The sequence below is a fragment of the Micromys minutus genome (assembly GCF_963924665.1).
Source record: "Micromys minutus genome assembly, chromosome: 7".
Classification (NCBI taxonomy): Eukaryota; Metazoa; Chordata; class Mammalia; order Rodentia; family Muridae; genus Micromys; species Micromys minutus.
This window is the reverse complement of record NC_137976.1, coordinates 5619398-5640602: the sequence shown is the minus strand read 5'-3', so window position 1 is coordinate 5640602 and position 21205 is coordinate 5619398.

The window sequence follows — 21205 nt, the reverse complement described above, 5'->3', positions numbered from 1 at the left end:
TGTTGTTGAGAATAGATTTTGCTATCCTAGGTTTTTATGTTATTCCAGATGAATTTGCAAATTGCTCTTTCCAACTCTATGAAGAATTGAGTTGAAATTTTGATGGGTATTGCATTGAATCTGTAGATTGCTTTTGGTAAGATGGTAATTTTTACAATGTTGATCCTTCCAATCCGTGAGCATGGGAGATCTTTTTATCTTCTGAGATCTTCAATTTCCTTCAGAGACTTGAAGTTCTTGTCATATAGATCCTTCACTTGCTTAGTTAGGGTTACACCAAGGTGTTTCATATTGTTTGTGACTACTGTGAAGGGTATCTCTTCCCTAATTTCTTTCTCAGCATGTTTATCCTTTGAGTAGAGGAAGGCTACTGAAAAGTTAATTTTATAACCAGCCACTTTGCTGAAGTTGGGAAACCATTTTATTGCTGCCTTAGTGATTAAGTGAAGACTTTTTGACTTTCCCCAGTGTCCTAAATGATCTTCCTCCTTTATTTATAGATCAGATGCTCAGCGACCTCTAAGTTTCCCTTAGCCTGAACTTCTGTTAGGGTGCTGGACACTCGTTTAACATATGGTCCAGAGCTGCTACAGCAAAGATGATTCCAAGTGGAAGCTTCCAGAACTATTTGAGGAATAGAGGGGGAGGAGGAGGAGGAGAGACGGAGGAGGAATATCACTTTATGAATGAATGACAGGATTGGTTCAGAGGCCAGTCAAGTAGAGAAGATACAAGGCACTTCCGGGCTCATCTGTTGCTAGTGTGTGGTAGCATGTCTAATCTGGGGGAGCCTGAGACTGTAGGCTGCAACACTAGAATTTTGTTAATGGATATCATCTTAGTCATAGTCCCCGAGGCAATGCTCTGCAGAATAAGTTCTAGGACAGCTTATTGAACATCGTCATATCTCCTAAGTTGCTGGACTTGTTGTGATATTATTTTTAGTTATCATTATTTTGCAAAGTTGGAGGAGGAGGACCGAAAAGACTATCTAGTATTTTATTTAATTATTTTCGTCTCTGTGTATATGTGTTCTTGTTCGTGGGCAGAGGTGTCAGCTAGGCCATGGCACATGCCTAGAGGTCTGGGGACAATCTTCCTTGTGGGACTTCACTTTCCATCTTATTTGGGGCAGGGTCATCACCTCTGTGTAAGACCAGCTGGCCCATTAACTTCCAGGGACCCTCCCATCTCTGCCTCTTATTGTCCTCCAGGGGTTTGCTGGGATTACAGACCTTGCAAGGTTTCATCCGTTTTTTTATATGTGGGCTCCCGGGCCGAACGAAGCTTGTCCGCTCATTCTTACATAACAAGTGCTTTTGTCACGGAGCATCTCCCCACCCGCAGACTGTGTTTGCTTTTAAAGACCAGGTGCAGTGAGCTTTGCTGTTTCCCTGCGCACTCTGTACTTTACTGATTCTCAATGTATATTAGTTCACTCCTTAACAGATATTTCCAAGTCACGTTTTCCCCTACCCGTTCTTTCTTAATTCACTTACAAACAAACTAACTAACCAACTAACTAAAAGGCATTTGAGTGGGAATCTCTTGAACCCGAAATATGGCGTTACAGCCACTTAACCCCAAGAGGGAAATCCGTGCACTTGCTTAGCTGGCTTTTCTAGGATCTGAATGTCCAGCTTTGTGGTTTGGTGAGTGAGGCCACAGCAGGACACAGAGGGCGACAGGGGACCATTCACGAATTTGAGAAGGTAAAGGAGTTGGGGGAGTGGCTTTCCATCCAACAATGGAAACAGTATCTGGCTGGCCCAGGGCACCAGCAATGGAAACCATATCTGAAGGGTTGAAGGATAATTTAAATTTTAAACACTGCTCTTACGGAATCATCAGTTTTTAATAAACATTCAAAAGAAGAGAGAAATAAGAAAGATGGACGGAGGAGAGAGACAGAGAGCACAAGGACAAGCTGTCAAAGAAATCATTTGCCCACTGGGCTGCCCAAGTGGAGGAAGAGTTTAATCAGAAAAACCTCCCTGTGGCTGGAAACTCACGAGCGCCTCACATTTCCTCCTTTCCTTCCTTTTCCTCTTCCTCACTTCCTTGCTCTCTTGCCCAGCTTTCCTCCCCTGCCCTCCTTCTGACTTCCCTTCCCCTCAGCTTCTATACCTTCCTTCCTTCCTTCCTTCCTTCCTTTCTCCCTTCTTTCCCTCTTTCCTTCCTTCCTTCCATTCCTCCCTCCCTTCCTCCCTTCCTTCCCTCTTCCTTTCCTTCCTTCCTCCCTTCCTTCCCTCTTCCATCCCTCCCTCCCTTCCTTCCTCTCTTTCTTCCCTCTTTCCTCCCTTTCTCCCTCCCTCCCTCCCTCTCTCCCTTCCTTCTGCCTCCCTTCCTTCCTGTGACTATTTCATTATTGCTGTGATGCACCTGTCGCTGCAGACACTGTGGTGACAGCAGTCATGATGGCACACATGCAGACCTGATCTTGTCCTTGGGGAGGACAGAGGCCAAGCACATAACTATGTAACAAAGTGATAATTTCTGATACATGTCACAGCAATAGTTGGTGGGGGCTGATGGCTGGATGTTTTCATGCATGTGCCTGTGGGGGGTGTGTGTGTACGCACATGCATGTGCAAAAAAATGTGGGGGCATGACAGCAGGGTATGAGTGTGTGTACATGCATGTATGCATGCGTGTTTGTGAGTGCCTGTTCATGCGAGTGCACGTGTGTGCATGTACAAAAATGTGGGGGATGGTGGGAAAATGTGGGCAAGTGTGCATGATGGTGGATAAAGGCGCTGTGCCCGATGACCTGCGCTCCATCCTGGGGACCCAGATGGTGGGTAGAGGAAAGTTGTGTTGTAAGTTCCACACTGGGCCCGTAGGACCCCAAGAAATAACAAGAGAGGGCCAGCAAGGGGAAAGAGCAATTTAGACTGCTAGCCCAGAGCCCTCTAAAGAAATGCTTGAAGCATAAATAGAAATTATCTGGAAGCAAGAGGTGGTGAGTGTGGGGTGTCTGTATCCGTTCTGTCCGTCTGAGGAGGTGGAGAAGGTGCTGACTCGGGGCTTAAGGTGTGGTGGGATTGAGAGGCTCGAGCAGAGGGGCATCCAGCTCTGGTGGTGAGGATGGGGAGCGGGGGTGAAACAGACATCCGGCAGAAGTAGAGCCTGTGGACTGTGAGAAACTTTTGGACTGGGCTGCTGCACTCGGGAACTCACAGTGCGGTTCATACTAGATCCAGCCAGTCAAAGGGCCAGCATGGAGGAGGGGAGGAGCTTGTGAATCCACGCCCATAGCTGAGGAGCTATTGGCAGGTGATGGCTCCTGGGAGAAGGGGTCTTTAAGGATGTGGCCCCTGGTGGGTTGCCATTGCTCCAGGGTGTGGTCCCCCGCCCAGGAATAGATGATCAGTACAAATTGGACTCCTTGGGGATGATGTTGGGAGGGGCTGGAACTGGAAGGAGTTGGGGAATCCGGAGGTATGTAGTCAAAATACATTGCACACATGGGCATATGAACGTCTGAAGTCAAAGCATTGTAAAGGCAAAGCTTGTGAGAACTGCATCACGGCGAAGGTTCTTGTGAGGCCAACCTCTGAATTCTGCTGCGTGGTCACTATTCAGGAAGAGCACCAGCCCGTTCTCATCGCCTGCCCCTGAACGCCACTCTGGTAAGACATTTATAAAAGGTAAAGCGGAATAGAAGTTTTCGAGTTGGATCGGTAAATATTTCCTAGAAAAATTTGCCCTAAAGCCTTCGAGAAAGCAAACCAATAGACTACTACAAATGCCCCAATGCCTTTCCATCTGGAAAGTACCTGTTCGTAAGGGAGGTGGTTTGCATAGTGCCCAGAGAGTCCCCTTAGCCTGTGCACTTGAATGCAAGTTTGTGAATCTCAGAGCATCTGCAAAGAATGCTATGTGCTAAGGTGGTGATACGATCCTGTTCAGCCCATTTAACCCACGGGGCACTTTCTTCTTGAAGAGATGGGGAGGTAGGGTGCTTGGTCTTTGGCTTTGCCACTCTTGTTTCTTTGTCTCTATTCTCTTCCTGAGCCACATTAGTCTTTTGTCTGCTGTCAGGGTGGCAGTTTTCATTCTTGTGTTTCATCCAAATGGACAATATTATTATAGGCAGACAGACACCTACCCCAACCCCACCATGTGCATAGTCATGCATGTACCAGCACCTGTGGAAGCCAGAGATCAACCTCTGTCTGATCTCTGATCAGTTTGTTTTGTTGTTTTTGTTTCTGACTCAGGCTCTCACTTTGTAACCCAGGCTAGCCTGGAATTTGCTATGTAGACAAGTGTCTTAGTCAAGGTTTTACTGCTGTGAACAGACACTATGACCAAGGCAAGTCTTATAAATGACAACATTTAATTGGGGTTGGCTTACAGGTTCAGGGGTTCAGTTCATTATCAAGGTGGGAACATGGCAGCATCCAGGCAGACATGGTGCAGGAGGAGCTGAGAGTTCTACATCTTCATCCGAAGGAAGCCAGGAACAGACAGAGCATCCTCAGGTAGCTAGGAGGAGGATCTCCAAGCCCGCTTCCAGAGTGACACACTTCCTCCAACAAGGTCACACCTTCTAATAGTGCCACTCCCTGGGCCAGGCATATGCAAACTATCACAACAAGGCTGCCCTCAAACTCACAGAATTTGTTACCTGCCTCTTCCTCTTGAGTGCTAGTATTGAAGATGTACCTCACTGTGCCCATCTCCACTTTCTGAGATCAGGTCTTTCACTGACCCAGCCTGGACTTGCCTATTTGGCTAGGCTGGCTGGCCTGTCAGCTCCAGAGATCCTTTTGTTCCTGCCTCCTCAGCACTGGGATTTCATTACCACATCTGGCTCTTCATGTGGGTGCTGCTATTGAATTCAATTCCCCATGCTTGTAGGAGAAGGTTTTTATCCACTGAGCCACCCTGCCCCACTCCCCAGTGTCTCTATTCATGAGGAGGGGAATTCTTCACAAAATCCCTCAGCTAGTGCCTTCCTGTTCTATTGGCTACAGAATTGAGCTGCTAAGGACCCATCCATCAATTATTCTAGAACCAGTCACTGGCAAGGAATACAGAACAACCTGGAAAGCACCAGAACTCCTGGGAGAACACACCCAAGGGTCCCACTCTTCACTGAAACACATAGGTGACCAGAGTAGGATCGACATAAACAAAATCAAGATTGTGTCTGGCAGGAAAACAAAGAGAAGCAACTCTGGGGGATGAGGTTACCAGCAGCTTCTGACACTGAAGGATATCTACTAATGCCCTCCAAACCTCATGCTTAGGGAAGGACATGGAGAGAGTAACCTGGGGATGGCATGGACCTTTTGAAACCTCGAAGCCCATCCTCAGTGACACACCTCCTCCATCAAGGCCACACCCCTTAATCCTTCCCAAGCAGTTCCACCAACTAGGGACCAAACATGCAAATGTATGAGGCTATGAGGGCCATTCTCATTCAAAAACCACTACAGTTGGATACTCCTGGCATCTAGAACCTTGCTATCCAATGTGGTACCCAGATCAGCAGCCCCATTATCAGAATTCTAGAAATGGATTAATAGCATCCTAGGCCCTGGAGTTGGAGATTTAGCTCAGTGGTAGAGGGCTTGTCTAGCAAGTGCAAAGCCTTAGGTTCACTCCTCAGTTCCAAAGTCAATCAACCAACCAAACAAAGACATGAAACTCCCTGATCCAAAGCAAGTTCCGGGAGAAGAGGGTCTCTCTGGCTGACTGGCACCTCCAGATCACAGGCAACCATTGAAGGAAGCCAGTGGAGAAACTCAAGCAAAGACATGCACAGAAATCACGGAGAGCACTGTTTGCTGTCTCCTTCACGGGCTCCTGCTTAGCTGGTCTTTTTATGTAACATGCTCAGGGGTAGAGGAAATGATGTTCCCTCCCAGTGGCTGGTTCTTCCTCCATCAATTAACAAGATAATCTAATGGACAACAGATATTCCCACAAGCCTATCTGGTCCTGGAAACCCCTCAGCTGAGACTCCCTTCTCAGATAACTCTAGGCGCTGTCACATTGACAGTTAAAACTAGCCATGACGGTGCCCTACGAATGCCCAGTGCTCTCCTCCTGGTGTGTATCACCAGGTACGCACATCCCTTAGGTCTTACCTTCACTCAAAGAAAACATTTTCCCCTTTCTTTGTGCTATGTATAAATCGTCGGTTAGAAGTTACTGTTTAGCAATTATTAACTGCAGAGAGCTCCCCTCCCCTCCCCATCCCACCCCCACTGATCTTATCTGTCTCAAAAAGAAGCAAGAATTAAATCAGCAGGGATTAGGGAAAAAAATAGACCTATGTTGAGTCAACTGCTGATTAAGAACTGCCTTGAAGATTATTGGTTTAATACAGTGGAAAAAACACACATGTCCGTTAGTTTTGATGACGGATAGGCAGGGGAACAGGAGTGTGTGGAAAGAATCACTGAGTGACTTAAATAGGCTTAAGTGATTTAAGCCAGCCCCCAGTGAGCCTTCCACAGTGCCTTCTGTATCATCTAAATTTCTAAATACCTGCGTATATTTGTAAACATGGCAGCCTGACGGGGTCGGAACTGCAATTCATATTTAAATAAAGCATGTGGGTGGTTTAACAGCTGATTGCACAGTGTGAATGACTGTGGTGAGCTGTCAGGTTGGGAAGCGGTGCTGATGGGGGAACTCTTATAAAGGACAACCTTTAATTGGGGCTGGCTTACAGGTTCAGAGGGTCAGTCCATTATCATCAAGGCAGGAGCATGGCAGCATCCAGGTAGACATGGTGCAGGAGGAGCTGAGAGTTCTACATCTTCATCTGAAGGCAAACAAGAGAAGACTGGCTTCCAGGCAGCTAGGAGGAGGGTCTTAAAGCCCTCACCCACAGTGACACACCTCCTCCATCAAGGCCACGCCTCCTCCATCAAGGCCACGCCTCCTCCAAGGCCACGCCTCCTAATAGTGCCACTCTCTGGCAAAGCATAGTCATACCACTACAGAAAGTATCACACTTTAAAAAATGTTTTTAATCAAATAAAATATTACACTCCCCTCTTTCTTCCATCCAGCCCCTCCCAGCTGTCCCCATTCTCAAATTAATAGCCTCTTTATTGTTGGTTATCTTTGTTACTCTCATAGATATATAAATATAAGTATGATATATAACATATGCACACATGCACACACACACATGCACACACACATACACGTATATCCTGTTGGAGCTTATGTTTGTTGTTGGTGTGCACATGATTTCAAGGCTGACCCATCACATTAGACAACCAGAAGGAAGGGATGAATCCCCCTTCCCCCAGCAGCCCTGTGTTTCCTGTTCTTTCTCTGTTGTTGCCTATTTCTTTTTATACACAGATCATAGTGCGCATGTGAAGGTCAGATGACAACTTGCAGAGCTCAGTTCTCTTCCACCACGTGGGTCCTAGGGGAAGACCTCGGGCTGGTAAGCAAGTGCCTTTAACTGCTGAGCCATTTTGTAGACCTATATTTACCTTTTTTTTTTTTTTTTGCCTACTCTTGATAGTTAGATGATAGTGAGTCTATATTTTTAGTGTTTTTATTTCTATTATAAAAGAAAATCATGCCAAATATAAAAATAACACACAATCTAGAATATGGTATTTATGTGTTGTGTCAGATGCCAGGTTTGGGGGCTGTTGTTTCTGTTTTGTTTTGAGACAAGGTCTTACTGTGTAGTCCAGGCTGGCCATAATCCTCCTGCCTCAGCTTCCCAAGCAGTGGGATTGCAGAGATAGGCCACCTGGTCTGGCAGTGCCTCTGTTTTTATCAGCCAGGCACTAGATGCAGCCAGAATGTGTGTTTCTCTGTGAGGGCCGGAAGCTTGTTTGTGAGCCCTACTTCCGCTCACTGTCTGCTGTGAACTGGATGTTTGAGTGACAGTTCACTACTGGGCTCCTGTGTGGCTGCACTCGAGAAAGCAAGAGTTCAGGTTAAAACGAGCTCACAGAGTACCGACAGTCCTAGTGCAGCAACCTTCTTAGCACCCTTGAGAGAAGAGATGTAAATTCCGCATCCCTTGTGTACCCCTCCCTCCCTCCCCCTCCTTCCTACCCTCCTTCCACCTGCTCTCCCTCCAGTGAAAAGGTGGCCTTATGTACGCCAAGAGGTCTCAGAATGAAACCTACCTCACTTGGACCCTGCTCTTGGACTTCGGGCTTTCAGAAGCCTTGAGAAACCAAAGCGCAGTGTTCACCCCTCCCCCACTTCGCTCCCCTCCCCAGCCCAGGGCTTGCGTGGGTCCTCGATCACCTCCTCAGTTAACAGGTCAGGGCTGGATCTCCAGGAAGCCACACCCCCTGGAAGCAAGCAGAGCCCATCTGCAGAGTGGGGCTGTAGACCTGAAACCTGTGGGCAGTGACTAGATTTTCAACCAGGAAAGGCTGCAGTTAAGAAAATAGAGAATGTTCTGGAAACCAGGCCAAAAAGCCCCAAGCAGGTGTGTCCTTGTACAGTTTCTTGGAGATGCTTCATCGTGCTGTTAATCCCAATTTAATTTCTAGCCTTATTAAAGACTTAAGACTTTATCTTCACCCTGCCCCCTACCTCGAGAAAACCAGATGCAGGAAACAACGCTTATTTCTGTCATTTTCCCAGGGTCCCCAGTGCCTGGGCAGCCTAATCTTTTGTATTTCCTCGTGGGTTGGTGAGAGCCGTGTGGCTCTGTCTCTCTCTGGGTTCCCGGGACAGGCACCCGAGGGAATCAGAACTAGATTCCCCTTGGCAAGCGGGCCAAGTGGTGAGAGAGGGACCATCACCACTGTTGAAACGGACCAACAGAATCCAGCCCGGCTCCCTGCCACTACATTTATAATCCCCCCTCCCCCAATTGTATGAAAGCCATTGGCAAAGACAGTTGCGGCAAACAGCAGGCACCCGAGACAGAGGAGCTGAGCCAACCCCTTTAATCCGGCCCATGCCTGACAGAACAAACCTCCGCAGAGCTCCAGCGGTTCTCCAAAGGAAACACCAGGAGTGAACCGAAGCCTCACTGGAGAGCTCACTGTGGACGAAAGCCAGGTGACCGTGGGTAGCCATGGCTCAAGAACTTGCTTTTTCCCCGTTTAAGGACACATACAGGGTTAGGGGATAAAAATCTCCAATTTCTACCACAGGCACAGTCTCATGTGAAGTTCAGCAATTGCAGAGTCTGTCTTTGGGAAGTTGGGGCTCAGCATCAAGGCAATTGTATTTTCTCTCTCCAAGCACCTGTTTGAGAAGATTGCAAACCGCATAAATGATTTCAGACCTATTTTAATTAATTTTTTATTCCCCTTCCAGGGGAATTAGGGGGGCTTCTCCCCTCCCCCTTTGGTGGACATAAAACAATACCCCTCCAGTCCCGAGTTGTTATGGGGCCCTGGAGCCCTGGTCTGACCTTCATTCTCCCGGCCTACCCAGTGGAATTCCGCTCCAGGCTGCCTTCCGTCAAAATGGCAGTCACAAAGTGCTAGTCGCCTCTGGGACTGGTCAGACATGACTGTCAGCCTTCTGGGATCTAGAATCACCCAGAAGACCCAACTCTGCGTAAGTCTGGGAAGTGTTTTCCGAATCAGGTTGATGGAGGCAGAAAGACCCAGCCTAGTGAGCGTGACAAAGTCCACGGGTGGGGCCATAACTAAACGAGGAGGAGAAAGTCGGTTGAGCAGGGTCTCCTCACCTCTTCTGCTCCCAGGCTGCAGATCAAGCTCCTGCCACCCATACGTCCCTGAGCGACCGGACAGTGCCTTTGAGCTGTGAGCCAGAGCAAACCTCTCCTCCTTTAAGGTGACTTGGTGTATTTTGTCACAGCAATGAGGAAAGTTACTAATGCAGACCCCTCAGAGTACTCTGTTCTTACACACAGCAGGCCACCGTGAGTCTCCAGGGAAGTATCCACACTCAGTGTGTACAGGAGGAATAGCCATGGCTCAACACCCCTACCCGCCCCACCCGGCTGAGGTCCGGCCATGCCCGGAGTTAACACAGGATGAGGAGGTGGCTTAGTTATCAAGCAAGCCTGCGGGCTGGAGTTTGGGTCACCAGAACTGAAGTCCTGGTGGCCATCTCCAATTCTAGCCTCAGGTGGGGGGAGATCTCTAGAGACAGTTACTTAGGAGACGAGCCGAGTCAGAAAGCTCTGGGTTTCATTGAAAGTGCTTACGCCACTGAGCACGGTGAGACAGCATTTGATGCCCAGCATCCTCCATGGGTATGTACGCACAAGTGCACACATGTACACAAGCATGTGTGTGCTCAAACACATGCAAACACGCATACTCATACACATGAAAAGTGGGAAAAGGAAAAAAGGGCGTGCCCAGGGGGAGCAGTTTGGATGCTCACGGGAAGAAAACTTGTGAGAGAGGTGTAGCTAAAAGGAAAAGATGAAGCGTGGAGAGAAAGAACACGGGAGGCCTCTTCTTGTGTGAGATCCGATGTGTGCATCAGGGGGGACAAGCAACACCAGGGCGGAACTCTAAGGATAGATTTGGGGTTTGTTATGGAGAAAAACTGTGCAAAGTTAGAATCAGTTGTATTAGAAAGCAGACAGGTGAGCTTCCTTGGAAGTGTTTAACTTGTGGTCTCAGGGAGTGAGGCAGGCATTAGTGGTGTCTGCATAGGTCAATGTGGTCAATGGCCTCTGTCTCCACCTTTCTCTTAAGCCCTCCTCCATATCTGAGTGGGAATTCAACTCCCCTCTGTGATTTTCCTACGGCCACCATAATAAAGTGTCTTAAACGGCTCGTTCTGACCCAGTTAGAGTGCTGAAGGAGCTATTGGTGACACCGAGCTTGCTCCCTTCAAGGGCTCCAAAGGGATGCTTTCTGCCTCTTCTAGGTCCTGACAGTCATTGTCGCTTTGTGTGTGACTGTATCACCCAAGTCTCCTTCATCTTCACAAGGTCACCCCCTCGTGAGTACGGCTTATAGTGACTGGATTCAAGGCCTGCCCTAAATCTCGTGTGATGACATCCCAGGATCCTTCAAGAATCTTGTCTGAGGAGAATCTCTCAGGCTGGATGTGATTCACACATGACTCAACTCATTCCTTTCCATTTGGATCCATTCCGTTCCCTTCAGCCATAGCTGTTTAGCACGAGAGGTTGCTGCGGTTTCTTTCCCTGGCGACTTTTCAAGAATGTTTAGCCAAATATAAACAACCCCTGGATTCTAAAGATTCCATCTTGAGCTGGAGGTGTGGCTCAGCACTGTAGCATGTGTTAAGCATGTGTGAGGCCCCCAGGTCTGATTCCCAATGTTATGTTCAAGTGGGTACACACACACACACACACACACACACACACACACACACACACACCACTTGAATATACACCACATTTAAACAGTCAGCCCATACTTAGAATTTCTTGGTCTAAACATCTGACTGTCCAACAATTTTGAGAAAGATGGAGGGAAGGAACAATGTCAGAATGTGTGAGGATCTCTTCCGGTGGGAGAGGCTGTCTGAGGGAAGGCAGGTCCGCTGTGCACAGCACTGGGAAAAGCAGTCACTAGGGCTGTCCTTAGAGCTTTGGAGTTATTATCAAGCAGAACAGTAAAGTCATGATCTTTCCTCCTGCTTCAGAGCTGATTCACCTGCTGCTGCTGCTTCTGGTGGTGGTGGTGGTAGTGATGGTGATGATGGTGGTGGTGGTGGTGGTGGTGGTGATGATGATGATGATGATGGTGATGATGGTGATGATGATGGTGGTGATGGTGATGATGGTGGTGGTGGTAATGGTGATGGTGATGATGGTGGTGGTGGTAGTGATGGTGATGATGGTGATGATGGTGGTGGTGATGATGGTGATGGTGGTGGTGATGGTGATGGTGATGATGGTGGTGGTGGTAATGGTGATGGTGATGATGGTGATGATGGTGGTGGTGATGATAGTGGTGATGGTGATGATGGTGATGATGGTGTTGGTGAAGGTGATGATGATGGTGGTGATAATGGTGATGGTGGTGGTGATGGTGATGATGGTGGTGATGTTGATGGTGATGATGATAATGATGATTCCCTTATTGATACCAGAACCAGAGTTTCCAGACTTCTTCCTAGACTAGGGACCAGCAACTCCAGAAACTTTGAGGTTTGGGGAACCAGAGTAGGACTGAAGAGGCAACCAGCCTTGTGGGCGAAGCAACAGTTACAAGGGCGCCCCACCCCGTTCTGAACTGAGAAAGCCCCCAGGATTGCTCTAACCACTCAGGAGCCTGGCCTTATAGCAAAGTGACTTCCAGGTTCTCAGCTTTCAGGAGTGATTTTTATTTTTAACCTTGAGATGGGTTTAGTGAACAGTACACCTGAAGGTCTTAACATTCATAGTACACACTACACAGTACACAATACATGGTACACACTACACAGTACACAATACATGGTACACACTACACAGTACACAATACATGGTACACACTACACAGTACACAATACATGGTACACACTACACAGTACACAATACATGGTACACACTACACAGTACACAATACATGGTACACAGTACACAGTAGATAATACATGGTACACACTACACAGTACACAATAAATATTAAGTGATAGTGACTAACCATTATTTTTACAGAAAACGTGGTCTGAGTTCACAGCTGACTACCAACTCTCTGGCCTTGATTTCTCTTCTCGGGGGACAGGGGATTGAACCCAGGCTCTCCCTTGTCCTTTTTAAGGTCCGAGTAAGTAAGTACAGAGCAGTGCTCTGTGGTCTTGTGGAGCCGGGCCCCCAGCCATGACGCCTGCCTCAGCTGCCCACCCTCCCCGCAGCCTGAGAAAAGCTCGGGAAGGGCCAGGGGACAAATGACTGAAGGCTAGTGCAGTTTAGTGTGAGCCGTGATATCTATGTGGTAGAGTCGGGGTGGATGCTAAGACCACAGAACCTCAGATGAATACGTAAGTAGGTTTTTCTAAGTAGAGGTGGACAGTGACCCCGTTTGTAGATTTACTGTAAGACACAGAACCCCATGAGCCTCAATTTTTCTTTCTCCGGAGTGATATTACTCTTGCTACTATTTCGTGTGTGTGTGTGTGTGTGTGTGTGTGTGTTTAGTTATTACACATGTATCTATCCCATTGGTTCTGTTTCTCTGAGAACCCTGATTAATACAAGTTGCTTTTATTTAAAAAAAAAACTCATTGAGATCAAATTTATATACCAAACAACACATCTGTTTAAAATGAACAATTCAGTTTGTTTGGTATAGGACAATTTAAAAAGCTGTGGCGATATGCTACCCTAACCAACAAGTATTTGGTACACTGTCACTAGCCACACACAGCTTTGCACGACCTGGCCGTTATTTTCACAGTTTCTTTTAAACATTCCAGACCAAAAAAAAACAAAAGCAAACAAGGAACAAAACAAAGCTCTGCAGCGTTTAACCAGCAAGGCCCTGTCCCCTCCCCCAACTCTAATGACATCCTTCTAGCCTGCTTGCTGTCTCTTAGAGCCTGTGTCTTACAGATGCTTTTATAATATCATGTGGTATCTCCTCGTCTGGCAGGAGCTTATTGTACAGGGCATATTGTCATTGAAGGTCACCTCTGTCATTCCACAGGGACACTGTTCAGTCTACGGCTGAGCAAAATTCTATCCATATGCTGATGAACACTTGGGATGTTTCCTGTGGTAACTTACACTGTCTGCAGCCCTGCCTGCATCCTTCCCTAGGCAGACAACACTTGGTCCCACCCAACTCATCTGAGGTTGACCCACTGAGAAAGTCTACTGACTGTTGTTCCAGGAGACAGTCTTGTGCAGTGCCCAGCCACCTTCTTCCAGAGTGCAACGTTACATGTTTGGAGGTGTGCCGCTTATTAGTGCCTTCGAAGTTCTCGGCAGGCTGCAAGCTAGGCTCTGAGTACAGAGCAAACTGGAAAGAACCCAAAAGACCAGAGTAGACATAAGAAACCTTCCTGGGGACAGAGGACAAGGTCCAGGCAGTAAAGTAACCAGGAGCAGTGCTTTGTATACAGCGTATGTACCCAAGTGTGTAACCGCAGTGCTGGAGGGAAGGTGGGGGAGGGGGTTGGAGTCACCCTGATCCTAGAGGTTCTTGGCCAGCCATTCCCTCCGTGCCCATCAGTGAGATCCAGGTTCCATGAGAGACTTCTTTCAAAAACCAAGGTGAAATGTGATTGAGGAAAACATCTGCTCTCAACCTCTGGCCTCCATATGCAGGTACATATACCTGCACTCACACCTGTATGTGTGAACATGTCTATACAGCACACACACACACACACACACACACACACACACACACACACACAAAACACACACCTTGTTTCTCTTTCCCATCCTGTGTCTTAGGGTTTTACTGCTATGAACAGACACCGTGACCAAGACAAGTCTTATAAAGAATAACATTTAATTGGATCTGGCTTAGAGGTTCAGAGGTTCAGTCCATCATCATCAAGGCAGGAACATGGCAGCATCCCGGCAGGCATAGTGCCTTCATCTGAAGGTTGCTAGTAGAAGACTGGCTTCTAGGAAGCTAGGATGAGGGTCTTAAAAAGCCCACACCCACAGTAACACACCTACTCCAACAAGGCCACACCCACTAGAACAAGGTCACACCCACCCCAAAAAGGCCACACCCACTCCAACAAGGCCACACCTCCTAATAGTGCCACTCCCTGGGCCGAGCATATGCAAACCATCACAACCTCCCTCAAGCAAGTCTCTACTCCAGCAGGGACTATTTTTAGACTAGAAGAGGCTTCGAACAGTGTGCATGTTCTCCAGCCCATACCCTACCCTACCCTTAAGAACCAGCTGTCTGGAGCACCCTCCTTCCAGAGCCAAAGTTCAGCACCATGGGATCAGTATTCCAACCCCAGAGGCTTTAGCTTTCGGTCCGGCAGGGCCCTGCTACCAAGTCTCAGCTGCTTCTAAAGGTCTTCTGTACCTGGATGAAAAAAGGTAACCTGGAGTAAACCCATCACATGGAAAAGAAAGAGGTGAGGGTGAAGTAAGAGTCAAGGGAAGGAGGGAGAAAGGGAGGGGAAGAGAGAAAAAATATAATAGATGAAAGAAAAGAAAAAATGTTTTCCATAGTGTAACTGTTCCCACCATGGTGAATTTCATGTTAGCCACATAGTTGACCGGACGCAGAATCAGAGAGAGAGATAACATTGGCTCTTCTGGGACAATGGCAGGCTGCTTCACACCAGGATTAGTAGTGGAGTCATCAGCTCTGTTCAGATAGGCTGTCTCCCTGGGCTACTCCTGGGTCTCATTATCACAGCAGCCAGGGACCTGGATGGCCGCACAAAGGGAGTGATTTCAGAGGATTTTAAAAATTGCTTGCAAAGCACACATGAATAACATAAATGATACGGTAATCTTTGGGTCTGAGGAAAGAAGGAAGGGGGCGTTCCCTGGAGCCCAGAGATGGTCACCTGGAAGGACCAGGGTGCTTTGCTCTGGGCGTGAAGCCAGCCTAAACCAGTCTCTCAAAGAGGGTGTCCTAATTCCAGTTCCCCAGTCCCTCCAGTCTATGACTGTTTTTGATTGGACCAATCTCTGATGGCCTGTGATTACTCAGGGTATTAGTTTCCCAATGCTGCGATCAAACGCCATTGGCAAAAACATCTTATGGAGGGGAGTTTATTTGTGATTTCAGTGCCAGAGAGTGGAGAGGAGTCCATGATGATGGGAACAGAGCAGGAACAGGACACTGGGGGCAAACATCCTCAGCCATGAGCTAAAGCAGCAAGGGTGACCTGGAAGTGGCTTCTGGCTTCTCATCTCAAAGGCTTCCCACCCCCAGCGACGTCCTTCCAGCAAGGCTGCACCACAGAAACTTCCCAAAGAGCACAACAACTGAGAACCAGGTGTTTGGAAGCCCAAGGCAAGAGAGACATCCTTCATCCAAACCACCGCACCGAGCATCCCGACTCCTGGAAACCTAGTGTCTAGAGATTGAAATGGAAAGTCAGGGGGAAGAACAAAGCTCATATAGTGGCTCCCAAGCAGGGCCTAAACACAGCACTGTTTTTAGTGAAAATGGCTTCTGTAGCCTCCACCTCTCTGTCTGAGGTTGGCCACCACGAGTTGTGCATTCCCATGGCTCATCCGTGAGGAACAGAGTCCTGTGTGAGTGTATATCGTTGATATGAGCTCAGCCATGCCAAGGGCCTGAGTGCTTCAGACTCAGAGAAATGGCAAAGCCAGGCTCAGAAAAGAACAAAGCCTTTCTGTGGTTCCTGTGCAGATTCCGACAGTGTGTGAGGACACTATCAACCACGGCTTCTTCCACCAGATGACTGCAACCAGAGGCTGACTGCCCTGCCCCCCTGGCTCAGCCAGACACAGCAAACCTGCCTCCTTCCTTCAGATGTGGAAAACAAACGTGCTGAGTTTCTGGTCTGTGTTGCTTCACAGCGCGTAGCCCACCGGATAGATCCCAGCGTTTCTGTAGCTGTCTGTGTGACTGTCCTCTCCTTCTTCTGTTCTTGCTCCAGTCAGGTCAACCCCAAATCCGTGCATGCCGAGGCACTCATCCGTTTGCAACCTGCAGGGGCAGCCATTAGCAGTCTGTCTTTGACTGTGAGCTGTAGTTCTATTTGTACGGGGCCGGTACATGTTTAACTTTTAACATTGAATTTGACAGTGACTATTGTGGCTATGTTGTCTAAGAATTTAGATGATTAAACATAATGATTACAGTAGCTGTTTCTGTCATATACAGAATCTAAATTTAACTGTGTATGTATGATGTGGTATGGTATTATCTTGCCTTGGTATGATATGATATGATATGATATATGATATAATATGATATATAATATGATATGATATATGATATAATACGATATGATATATGATATGGTATGATACGATACAATATGATACAATATATAATATATGGTATATAATATATGGTATATGATATATGATTGATATATGATTGATTGATATATGATATATGATATATGATATATGGTATATGGTATATGGTATATGATACATGATATATGATATATGATATATGATATGATATATATGATATAATTTGATATATAATGATATGATATATGATATAATACGATATGATATATGATATGGTATGATACAATACAATATGATACAATATATAATATATGGTATATAATATATGGTATATGATATATGATTGATATATGATTGATTGATATATGATATATGATATATGGTATATGGTATATGATATATGATATATGGTATATGGTATATGGTATATGGTATATGATATATGATACATGATACATGATACATGATACATGATACATGATATATAATATATGATATATGATATATGATATAAGATATATGATACGATATGCTACAGAACGTGGAGGGTTGGCCAGAGGGGAAGCAAGGGAAGGGGCAAGGTTGTTCAGAGGAGAAAAGAAGAAAGTGCAGGGGACTGAAGAGATGGCTTAGTGGTTAAGAACACTTGCTGCCCTTCCAGAGGACCTGGGTGAAGTCCCCAGCACCCCATACAGTGACTTACAACCATCTGTAGCTCCAGTTCCATGGGATCAGATGTTCTATTCTGGCCTCCTCATGGCCCAGACATACATGTGTTGTACATGCCTACATATCATGACCTGTGTGAAATATAATGGAGCCCATTCTTTTATATGCTAGCTAAAAATGTTAATTGAAAAAAATGGAAAAAACAGTATTATTAATGCCAGTGAATGACTTCAGACATCATTGTACTGTTTTGTGTGGGTGTAGTGCTGCTGCATGTTTGTGTGTGTGAGTGTGTATACACATGTGCTGGGCACTCATGGGTACAAATGCCTGCACATAGAGACTCGAAGTTGACTTTATAAATTGATCTTCACCTCATTATATTCTTTTGATTGCAGGCAAAAAAAAAAAAAAAAAAAAAAAACCACTCTAACTTGATTAGAGAGGAAAAGGTGTGTGTGTGTGTGTGTGTGTGTGTGTGCGAGGCTTAGTGGCAGAGTGCTTGATTACCATGCCGAGACCCAGAGTTGCATAAATAGATTATAATATATCTATTAAAAAGAACATCACATTGCAATTTTAAAAATCAACCCAAATTGAGCATGACAGAGGAGCACCTGGAAGTGCACACAGCAGTGAGAGTCTGGCTCCAGGGAGACTCGGTGAGTACTTACTGGTTTTTTAATGGAAACAATAATGAAGTTTGACTTTATTTGGAAATTGGGGAATAGAGAGGGAGGAGGATATAACTTTTCAATGGAAAGGACATGTTTAAAAGTGGAATGGACACGCTCTCCCACATCTTCTACCACAGCAGTTGCCGTGTGTGCTCAGCTTCCATAGTCCGGAGTGCGTGCTCAAAGCTCAGGTAACAGTGGAACACATTTGCTGTATATGATGTGTGTTCTGGAATAAATCTACCCATCTTCCTACCCAGTAGCTGAACTGCCTGCTCTTCCATGAAGCTCCTGCACACAGCAGAATCTTGCCTGAGTCAGGAACTGTGTTCCAAGTGTCTTCCTGAGACAAGCCAGAGAAAGATGAGGATGGTCCGAAACTCCGAAAGCAATGTGTGTCAAGTTTTCCAGGTAAAGCCAGTGGATTAATGTAATCATAGAAGATAAATTCTTTTGTATATTTGGCTAATCTTTTGCCATATTCAAAGCTGTATATGGAGAAGCCCCATTGTGCAGCTCTCAGAAGACATGGTTCACACCAGGCATGCTCACACATGCTATTTTATCACCTTCTCCAGGAGAAGCATGGACTTCCTATGTGAATACAAGGCAGCTTGCTGTCTACTCATCTACAAACATGTCAGTGTCATGTTTAACATCCCCACTGGGTTGGCCGAGTGCTTCTGGCTAGCACAAAATCCCTGGGAGTCACTATGGCACAGGAACGAGGCTAGGCATACAGACCACCATCCACAACCACTGGCTGGTGCTCAGTCAAGTAAGTTAACTACTTCTGAGTCAATCAAAAATTGTGTCTACTGAGGACTGTTTAGTCAAATATGACCTTTTCTGCACCTTTGCCCTACTGTATTCAGTCAGTCTTGTAGTTGGCCTGTAGACTAAGCAAAGTTACATTTTCCCAGTTCAGAGCTTACAGGCCTTATAGGTGAACAAGAGGGGACCATTTTGTTAAAAGATGTACATTGTGGTTCTTTGTACAGCAGAACTGTTTGCTTATCTCAGCAAACAATCACACTTAAAAATTACCTTCCTCTCTCTCTCTCTCTCTCTCTCTCTCTCTCTCTCTCTCTCTCTCTCTCTCTCTCTCCATCCCTCCCTCCCTCTATCTGTCTCTCTTTGTTTTCTTTCTTTCTTCCTTCCTTCCTTTGTTTCTTTCTTTTTTTCTTTGTGTGTGCATATGCACACATGCATGTTAATTTATGTGCATCACACATGTGCAGGAGCCTGCTGAAGCAAGAAGAGAGTGGGGTGTCAGATACCCTGGAACTGTAGCTACAGGGGCTTGCAGCTGCCATGTAGGTTCTGGGAACTGAATCAGGGTCCTCTGCAGAGCAATAAGTACTCCTAACCCTGTGCCATCTCTCCAGATTCCATTGTGCTTTCTTACACTGCCCAAATCAAGAAAATGTTAAAGCATGGTGTTCCACTGCTTTCTTCCTAACTCTTAGGATATTTAAAGATTTAATTACTGATGTTTTGGCTTTTCATATTACTGCTATTACTGAGAATCTCACATCATGAACCCCAAGCACACTCACTTCCCAGGCTATCCCTCCTCACTCTTGTGACCTTCTCCTGCTAAAAAAGGAGGAGGAGGAAGAAGAAGAAGAAGAGGAAAAGGAAGAAGAAGAAGAAAAAGAAGGAGGAGGAGGAGGAGGAGAAACCAAGACGAATTAGAGTCACTGGGGCATGGCCAAACTCTTGATGTCCATCTGCTTAGAAAAAACCGAGACCTTTCCCACCTTCAGTCCCCCCCCACCCCCATCAGAAGCCATCAACTGTAGAGAGTTATACTCCAGCATCCTTAATGCGGTTTTTACAGTTGCTTTCTGCCGAGGCTGTTACTTTTGGGGGTCTGAGGTGGAGGAAGGGGTTTCCACAGAAGACGCCTATATTTCTCTCAACTGTGACTCTGCAGGCATTGATCCCACTACAAGGAAGCTTCCTTGTCCTTTACAGTCAGCGGGAGCGTGCATCGTGGATGTCCACGTGGTCTCCGACACCAGCCCATGCCTCAGATTTCTGTATGGTCTCCAGTAGCAGTACGAACCACAGACATCAACGTGGCCCTCTGTCACTGTATATAGATAGGGACACCGTCATAGTCTTCAGTGGCAGCACCAGCCCAGACATCACCATGGCCTCAGGCAGTGGCCCAGACCAAAGACATCTGTCTGGCCTTTGGTGGTAACTTGGGCCAGGGGCATCAACAGGGTTCCAAGCTATTGTAGGGCCATGGATGCCACAGTGGCTTCCAGTGGCAGTATGGACCATGGAGGATTTTTGATCCAGAAAATGAACTGTTCTTCATCTTGGATATCCTGTCGTTGGCCAGAGCCAGGGCGCCCATGTGGCTAGGTGTTGTGTTTGGCAGCTGAATTGGAGTACAAACTCCAAGCTGTGACACACCACCCTTTTGGTTCTACCCAGCAGCCACATGTTCCCCCGTCCACCTCTCCATTAAGCACTCGCCTCTCAAGGTGGCACTGTAAACAGTAAACCAACCCGCTTACTTCTACAGCCACCTGGGCATCGGGTTCCCAGAAAGTGCCTTTGTCATGTTTCACATTGTTCTCTCCGGAAGCTTCAGTTTTATCTACAATTGCTACCTTCTCCAAAAAGGCTTCAATCTTGTTCTTGAGTCCTTCAGAACTGAGACACTGGAACTATCTCTTTCTGATTTGCTCCAAGCACTGGATCTGGGCCCGGATAGTAGCTGAGTTGGTCAGGTGAACTTGGCCCAGCCTCTGCTGCTCACCAAATCCTACAGATAGATATGAAAAGTTTCACGAAATTGCACAAAACATAGACCCAAAGTTGGTAAAAGTCTTGTCAAAACAAACAAAAAAAAACTTGATTAATTTATTTTATATTTGGTAGACAGTGAAAGCATACATTTTGTCAACAGTGCTATAGGGGACATCTCATCCAAACATTACCATCTACAAACCTGTTACCAAAGAAAATGAAGACACTTTTACTTGTCCTGCCCTTCTAGCACTGTGATTGGCTGTAACCTCGTGCTGATGTCAGGTTGCCCCTGCAG